The 7460-nt window shown below is 47.3% G+C and overlaps 13 non-coding genes and 2 pseudogenes across 13 annotated transcripts; all 15 read left to right on the forward strand.

Annotated features, from left to right (window-relative positions):
- The first annotated feature begins 330 nt into the window (after positions 1–330).
- Positions 331–449, forward strand: LOC123173495 (5S ribosomal RNA). The gene has a single exon (XR_006486267.1). It is a non-coding gene; the product is annotated as a 5S ribosomal RNA (ribosomal RNA).
- A 371-nt stretch (positions 450–820) lies between these two features.
- Positions 821–939, forward strand: LOC123173569 (5S ribosomal RNA). Its single transcript, XR_006486336.1, has one exon. It is a non-coding gene; the product is annotated as a 5S ribosomal RNA (ribosomal RNA).
- Positions 940–1310: 371 nt separating this feature from the next.
- Positions 1311–1416, forward strand: LOC123173631 (uncharacterized; annotated as a pseudogene).
- A 374-nt stretch (positions 1417–1790) lies between these two features.
- On the forward strand, positions 1791–1909 carry LOC123173457 (5S ribosomal RNA). The gene has a single exon (XR_006486231.1). It is a non-coding gene; the product is annotated as a 5S ribosomal RNA (ribosomal RNA).
- A 373-nt stretch (positions 1910–2282) lies between these two features.
- LOC123173473 (5S ribosomal RNA) lies at positions 2283–2401 on the forward strand. The gene has a single exon (XR_006486246.1). It is a non-coding gene; the product is annotated as a 5S ribosomal RNA (ribosomal RNA).
- A 371-nt stretch (positions 2402–2772) lies between these two features.
- LOC123173464 (5S ribosomal RNA) lies at positions 2773–2891 on the forward strand. The gene has a single exon (XR_006486238.1). It is a non-coding gene; the product is annotated as a 5S ribosomal RNA (ribosomal RNA).
- A 371-nt stretch (positions 2892–3262) lies between these two features.
- LOC123173501 (5S ribosomal RNA) lies at positions 3263–3381 on the forward strand. Its single transcript, XR_006486272.1, has one exon. It is a non-coding gene; the product is annotated as a 5S ribosomal RNA (ribosomal RNA).
- Positions 3382–3751: 370 nt separating this feature from the next.
- LOC123173632 (uncharacterized) lies at positions 3752–3857 on the forward strand (annotated as a pseudogene).
- A 375-nt stretch (positions 3858–4232) lies between these two features.
- Positions 4233–4351, forward strand: LOC123173553 (5S ribosomal RNA). The gene has a single exon (XR_006486321.1). It is a non-coding gene; the product is annotated as a 5S ribosomal RNA (ribosomal RNA).
- Positions 4352–4722: 371 nt separating this feature from the next.
- On the forward strand, positions 4723–4841 carry LOC123173527 (5S ribosomal RNA). The gene has a single exon (XR_006486297.1). It is a non-coding gene; the product is annotated as a 5S ribosomal RNA (ribosomal RNA).
- Positions 4842–5210: 369 nt separating this feature from the next.
- Positions 5211–5329, forward strand: LOC123173475 (5S ribosomal RNA). Its single transcript, XR_006486248.1, has one exon. It is a non-coding gene; the product is annotated as a 5S ribosomal RNA (ribosomal RNA).
- Positions 5330–5699: 370 nt separating this feature from the next.
- LOC123173486 (5S ribosomal RNA) lies at positions 5700–5818 on the forward strand. Its single transcript, XR_006486258.1, has one exon. It is a non-coding gene; the product is annotated as a 5S ribosomal RNA (ribosomal RNA).
- Positions 5819–6189: 371 nt separating this feature from the next.
- On the forward strand, positions 6190–6308 carry LOC123173648 (5S ribosomal RNA). The gene has a single exon (XR_006486397.1). It is a non-coding gene; the product is annotated as a 5S ribosomal RNA (ribosomal RNA).
- A 371-nt stretch (positions 6309–6679) lies between these two features.
- On the forward strand, positions 6680–6798 carry LOC123173557 (5S ribosomal RNA). The gene has a single exon (XR_006486325.1). It is a non-coding gene; the product is annotated as a 5S ribosomal RNA (ribosomal RNA).
- A 371-nt stretch (positions 6799–7169) lies between these two features.
- LOC123173546 (5S ribosomal RNA) lies at positions 7170–7288 on the forward strand. The gene has a single exon (XR_006486314.1). It is a non-coding gene; the product is annotated as a 5S ribosomal RNA (ribosomal RNA).
- Positions 7289–7460: the final 172 nt, after the last annotated feature.

Raw genomic sequence — 7460 nt, forward strand, 5'->3', positions numbered from 1 at the left:
GCGCGATATACATTAACCCCGTTATATTATTTTTGACATTTGCGATATGTTTTAGCTCGCTGCTCATTGGTCACGCGTCTAGAGGCGGCTTTGCGGCGCGAGGAGCGCGTTCTGAAAGGGGTAAAAAAATACGTGTTGCTGCGGTATAGAGGGAGGGGTGGAAACCGTGGTAAACTCGTCTCCGTGTTTGAGGGGGGGGGGGAGTAAGTAGTATATATAGGGCATTATCCATTATTAGGCAACGGTTGTAATGGTAGTAAGAATGACAATCATCTTTGAAGTGGACCTGGGAGTGGCAAGCATAAGGGATGAAGGCGGGGGTAAAATGTCGGATGCGATCATACCAGCACTAAAGCACCGGATCCCATCAGAACTCCGAAGTTAAGCGTGCTTGGGCGAGAGTAGTACTAGGATGGGTAACCTCTTGGGAAGTCCTCATGTTGCATTCCCTTTTTAATTATTTTTTGCGCCTCGTGACAAACATATCGCATGTGCGCGATATATATTAACCCCGTTATATTATTTTTGACATTTGCGATATGTTTTAGCTCGTTGTTCATTGCCACGCGTCTAGAGGCGGCTTTGTGGCGCGAGGAGCGCGTTCTGAAAGGGGTAAAAAAATACGTGTTGCTGCGGTATAGAGGGTGGGGTGGAAACCGTGGTAAACTCGTCTCCGTGTTTGAGGGGGGGGGAGTAAGTAGTATATATAGGGCATTATCCATTATTAGGCAACGGTTGTAATGGTAGTAAGAATGACAATCATCTTTGCAGTGGACCTGGGAGTGGCAAGCATAAGGGACGAAGGCGGGGGTAACATGTCGGATGCGATCATACCAGCACTAAAGCACCGGATCCCATCAGAACTCCGTAGTTAAGCCTGCTTGGGCGAGAGTAGCACTAGGATGGGTGACCTCCTGGGAAGTCCTCGTGTTGCATTCCCTTTTTAATTATTTTTTGCGGCTCGTGACAAACATATTGCATGTGCGCGATATATATTAACCCCATTATATTATTTTTGACATTTGCGATATGTTTTAGCTCGCAGCTCATTGGTCACGCGTCTAGAGGCGGCTTTGTGGCGCGAGGAGCGCGTTCTGAAAGGGGTAAAAAATACGTGTTGCTGCGGTATAGAGGGAGGGGTGGAAACCGTGGTAAACTCGTCTCCCTGTTTGAGGGGGGGGGAGTAAGTAGTATATATAGGGCATTATCCATTATTAGGCAACGGTTGTAATGGTAGTAAGAATGACAATCATCTTTGCAGTGGACCTGGGAGTGGCAAGCATAAGGGACGAAGGCGGGGGTAACATGTGGGATGCGATCATAGCAGCACTAAAGCACCGGATCCCATCAGAACTCCGAAGTTAAGCGTGCTTGGGTGAGAGTAGTACTAGGATGGGTGACCTCGTGTTGCATTCCCTTTTTAATTATTTTTTGCGCCTCGTGACAAACATATCGCATGTGCGCGATATATATTAACCCCGTTATATTATTTTTGACATTTGCGATATATGTTTTAGCTCGCTGCTCATTGGTCATGCGTCTAGAGGCGGCTTTGTGGCGCGAGGAGCGCGTTCTGAAAGGGGTAAAAAAATACGTGTTGCTGCGGTATAGAGGGAGGGGTGCAAACCGTGGTAAACTCGTCTCCGTGTTTGAGGGGGGGGGAGTAAGTAGTGTATATAGGGCATTATCCATTATTAGGCAACGGTTGTAATGGTAGTAAGACTGACAATCATCTTTGCAGTGGACCTGGGAGTGGCAAGCACAAGGGACGAAGGCGGGGCTAACATGTTGGATGCGATCATACCAGCACTAAAGCACCGGATCCCATTAGAACTCCGAAGTTAAGCATGCTTGGGCGAGAGTAGTACTAGGATGGGTGACCTCCTGGGAAGTCCTCGTGTTGCATTCCCTTTTTAATTATTTTTTGCGCGTCGTGACAAACATATCGCATGTGCGCGATATATATTAACCCCGTTATATTATTTTTGACATTTGCGATATGTTTTAGCTCGCTGCTCATTGGTCACGCGTCTAGAGGCGGCTTTGTGGCGCGAGGAGCGCGTTCTGAAAGGGGTAAAAAAATACGTGTTGCTGCAGTATAGAGGGAGGGGTGGAAACCGTGGTAAACTCGTCTCCGTGTTTGAGGGGGGGGGGAGTAAGTAGTATATATAGGGCATTATCCATTATTAGGCAACGGTTGTAATGGTAGTAAGAATGACAATCATCTTTGAAGTGGACCTGGGAGTGGCAAGCATAAGGGACGAAGGCGGGGCTAACATGTAGGATGCGATCATACCAGCACTAAAGCACCGGATCCCATCAGAACTCCGTAGTTAAGCGTGCTTGGGCGAGAGTAGTACTAGGATGGGTGACCTCCTGGGAAGTCCTCGTGTTGCATTCCTTTTTAATTATTTTTTGCGCGTCGTGACAAACATATCGCATGTGCGCGATATATATTAACCCCGTTATATTATTTTTGACATTTGCGATATGTTTTAGCTCGCTGCTCATTGGTCACGCGTCTAGAGGCGGCTTTGTGGCGCGAGGAGCGCGTTCTGAAAGGGGTAAAAAAATACGTGTTGCTGCGGTATAGAGGGAGGGGTGGAAACCGTGGTAAACTCGTCTCCGTGTTTGAGGGGGGGGGAGTAAGTAGTATATATAGGGCATTATCCATTATTAGGCAACGGTTGTAATGGTAGTAAGAATGACAATCATCTTTGAAGTGGATCTGGGAGTGGCAAGCATAAGGGACGAAGGCGGGGGTAAAATGTCGGATGCGATCATACCAGCACTAAAGCACCGGATCCCATCAGAACTCCGAAGTTAAGCGTGCTTGGGCGAGAGTAGTACTAGGATGGGTGACCTCCTGGGAAGTCCTCTTGTTGCATTCCCTTTTTAATTATTTTTTGCGCCTCGTGACAAACATATCGCATGTGCGCGATATATATTAACCCCGTTATATTATTTTTGACATTTGCGATATGTTTTAGCTCGCTGTTCATTGCCACGCGTCTAGAGGCGGCTTTGTGGCGCGAGGAGCGCGTTCTGAAAGGGGTAAAAAAATACGTGTTGCTGCGGTATAGAGGGTGGGGTGGAAACCGTGGTAAACTCGTCTCCGTGTTTGAGGGGGGGGGAGTAAGTAGTATATATAGGGCATTATCCATTATTAGGCAACGGTTGTAATGGTAGTAAGAATGACAATCATCTTTGAAGTTGACCTGGAAGTGGCAAGCATAAGGGACGAAGGCGGGGGTAACATGTCGGATGCGATCATACCAGCACTAAAGCACCGGATCCCATCAGAACTCCGTAGTTAAGCGTGCTTGGGCGAGAGTAGCACTAGGATGGGTGACCTCCTGGGAAGTCCTCGTGTTGCATTCCCTTTTTAATTATTTTTTGCGGCTCGTGACAAACATATCGCATGTGCGCGATATATATGAACCCCATTATATTATTTTTGACATTTGCGATATGTTTTAGCTCGCAGCTCATTGGTCACGCGTCTAGAGGCGGCTTTGTGGCGCGAGGAGCGCGTTCTGAAAGGGGTAAAAAATACGTGTTGCTGCGGTATAGAGGGAGGGGTGGAAACCGTGGTAAACTCGTCTCCGTGTTTGAGGGGGGGGAGTAAGTAGTATATATAGGGCATTATCCATTATTAGGCAACGGTTGTAATGGTAGTAAGAATGACAATCATCTTTGAAGTGGACCTGGGAGTGGCAAGCATAAGGGACGAAGGCGGGCGTAACATGTGGGATGCGATCATAGCAGCACTAAAGCACCGGATCCCATCAGAACTCCGAAGTTAAGCGTGCTTGGGTGAGAGTAGTACTAGGATGGGTGACCTCGTGTTGCATTCCCTTTTTAATTATTTTTTGCGCCTCGTGACAAACATATCGCATGTGCGCGATATATATTAACCCCGTTATATTATTTTTGACATTTGCGATATGTTTTAGCTCGTTGCTCATTGGTCATGCGTCTAGAGGCGGCTTTGTGGCGCAAGTAGCGCGTTCTGAAAGGGGTAAAAAAATACGTGTTGCTGCGGTATAGAGGGAGGGGTGCAAACCGTGGTAAACTCGTCTCCGTGTTTGAGGGGGGGGGTGGAGTAAGTAGTGTATATAGGGCATTATCCATTATTAGGCAACGGTTGTAATGGTAGTAAGACTGACAATCATCTTTGCAGTGGACCTGGGAGTGGCAAGCATAAGGGACGAAGGCGGGGCTAACATGTTGGATGCGATCATACCAACACTAAAGCACCGGATCCCATCAGAACTTCGAAGTTAAGCATGCTTGGGCGAGAGTAGTACTAGGATGGGTGACCTCCTGGGAAGTCCTCGTGTTGCATTCCCTTTTTAATTATTTTTTGCGCCTCGTGACAAACATATCGCATGTGCGCGATATATATTAACCCCGTTATATTATTTTTGACATTTGCGATATGTTTTAGCTCGCTGCTCATTGGTCACGCGTCTAGAGGCGGCTTTGTGGCGCGAGGAGCGCGTTCTGAAAGGGGTAAAAAATACGTGTTGCTGCGGTATAGAGGGAGGGGTGGAAACCGTGGTAAACTCGTCTCCGTGTTTGAGGGGGGGGGAGTAAGTAGTATATATAGGGCATTATCCATTATTAGGCAACGGTTGTAATGGTAGTAAGAATGACAATCATCTTTGCAGTGGACCTGGGAGTGGCAAGCATAAGGGACGAAGGCGGGGGTAACATGTCGGATGCGATCATACCAGCACTAAAGCACCGGATCCCATCAGAACTCCGAAGTTAAGCGTGCTTGGGTGAGAGTAGTACTAGGATGGGTGACCTCCTGGAAAATCCTCCTGTTGCATTCCCTTTTTAATTCTTTTTTGCGCCTCGTGACAAACATATCGCATGTGCGCGATATATATTAACCCCGTTATATTATTTTTGACACTTGCGATATGTTTTAGCTCGCTGCTCATTGGTCACGCGTCTAGAGGCGGCTTTGTGGCGCGAGGAGCGCGTTCTGAAAGGGGTAAAAAATACGTGTTTCTGCGGTATAGAGGGAGGGGTGGAAACCGTGGTAAACTCGTCTCCGTGTTTGAGGGGGGGAGTAAGTAGTATATATAGGGCATTATCCATTATTAGGCAACGGTTGTAATGGTAGTAAGAATGACAATCATCTTTGAAGTGGACCTGGGAGTGGCAAGCATAAGGGACGAAGGCGGGGGTAAAATGTCGGAAGCAATCATACCAGCACTAAAGCACCGGATCCCATCAGAACTCCGAAGTTAAGCGTGCTTGGGCGAGAGTAGTACAAGGATGGGTGACCTCCTGGGAAGTCCTCGTGTTGCATTCCCTTTTTAATTATTTTTTGTGCCTCGTGACAAACATATCGCATGTGCGCGATATATATTAACCCCGTTATATTATTTTTGACATTTGCGATATGTTTTAGCTCGCTGTTCATTGGCACGCGTCTAGAGGCGGCTTTGTGGCGCGAGGAGCGCGTTCTGAAAGGGGTAAAAAATACGTGTTGCTGCGGTATAGAGGGTGGGGTGGAAACCGTGGTAAACTCGTCTCCGTGTTTGAGGGGGGGGGAGTAATTTGTATATATAGGGCATTATTCATTATTAGGCAACGGTTGTAATGGTAGTAAGAATGACAATCATCTTTGCAGTGGACCTGGGAGTGGCAAGCATAAGGGACGAAGGCGGGGGTAACATGTAGGATGCGATCATACCAGCACTAAAGCACCGAATCCCATCAGAACTCCGTAGTTAAGCGTGCTTGGGCGAGAGTAGTACTAGGATGGGTGACCTCCTGGGAAGTCCTCGTGTTGCATTCCCTTTTTAATTATTTTTTGCGCGTCGTGACAAACATATCGCATGTGCGCAATATATATTAACCCCGTTATATTATTTTTGACATTTGCGATATGTTTTAGCTCGCTGCTCATTGGTCACGCGTCTAGAGCCGGCTTTGTGGCGCGAGGAGCGCGTTCTGAAAGGGGTAAAAAAATACGTGTTGCTGCGGTATAGAGGGAGGGGTGGAAACCGTGGTAAACTCGTCTCCGTGTTTGAGGGGGGGGAGTAAGTAGTATATATAGGGCATTATCCATTATTAGGCAACGGTTGTAATGGTAGTAAGAATGACAATCATCTTTGCAGTGGACCTGGGAGTAGCAAGCATAAGGGACGAAGGCGGGGGTAACATGTCGGATGCGATCATACCAGCACTAAAGCACCGGATCCCATCAGAACTCCGAAGTTAAGCGTGCTTGGGCGAGAGTAGTACTAGGATGGGTGACCTCCTGGGAAGTCCTCGTGTTGCATTCCCTTTATAATTATTTTTTGCGCCTCATGACAAACATATCACATGTGCGCGATATATATCAATCCCGTTATATTATTTTTGACATTTGCGATATGTTTTAGCTCGCTGCTCATTGGTCACGCGTCTAGAGGCGGCTTTGTGGCGCGAGGACCGCGTTCTGAAAGGGGTAAAAAAATACGTGTTGCTGCGGTATGGAGGGAGGGGTGGAAACCGTGGTAAACTCGTCCCCGTGTTTGAGGGGAGGGAGTAAGTAGTATATATAGGGCATTATCCATTATTAGGCAACGGTTGTAATCGTAGTAAGAATGACAATAATCTTTGTAGTGGACCTGGGAGTGGCAAGCATAAGGGACGAAGGCGGGGGTAACATGTAGGATGCGATCATAACAGCACTAAAGCACCGGATCCCATCAAAACTCCGTAGTTAAGCGTGCTTGGGCGAGAGTAGTACTAGGATGGGTGACCTCCTGGGAAGTCCTCGTGTTGCATTCCCTTTATAATTATTTTTTGCGCCTCATGACAAACATATCACATGTGCGCGATATATATCAATCCCGTTATATTATTTTTGACATTTGCGATATGTTTTAGCTCGCTGCTCATTGGTCACGCGTCTAGAGGCGGCTTTGTGGCGCGAGGAGCGCGTTCTGAAAGGGGTAAAAAAATACGTGTTGCTGCGGTATGGAGGGAGGGGTGGAAACCGTGGTAAACTCGTCCCCGTGTTTGAGGGGAGGGAGTAAGTAGTATATATAGGGCATTATCCATTATTAGGCAACGGTTGTAATCGTAGTAAGAATGACAATAATCTTTGTAGTGGACCTGGGAGTGGCAAGCATAAGGGACGAAGGCGGGGGTAACATGTAGGATGCGATCATACCAGCAATAAAGCACCGGATCCCATCAAAACTCCGTAGTTAAGCGTGCTTGGGCGAGAGTAGTACTAGGATGGGTGACCTCCTGGGAAGTCCTCGTGTTGCATTCCCTTTTTAATTATTTTTTGCGGGTCGTGACAAACATATCGCATGTGCGCGATATATATTAACCCCGTTATATTATTTTTGACATTTGCGATATGTTTTAGCTCGCTGCTCATTGGTCACGCGTCTAGAGGCGGCTTTGTGGCGCGAGGAGCGCGTTCTGAAAGGGGTAAAAAA

The sequence above is a fragment of the Triticum aestivum genome, unplaced genomic scaffold, assembly GCF_018294505.1.
Source record: "Triticum aestivum cultivar Chinese Spring unplaced genomic scaffold, IWGSC CS RefSeq v2.1 scaffold140664, whole genome shotgun sequence".
Lineage (NCBI taxonomy): Eukaryota > Viridiplantae > Streptophyta > Magnoliopsida > Poales > Poaceae > Triticum > Triticum aestivum.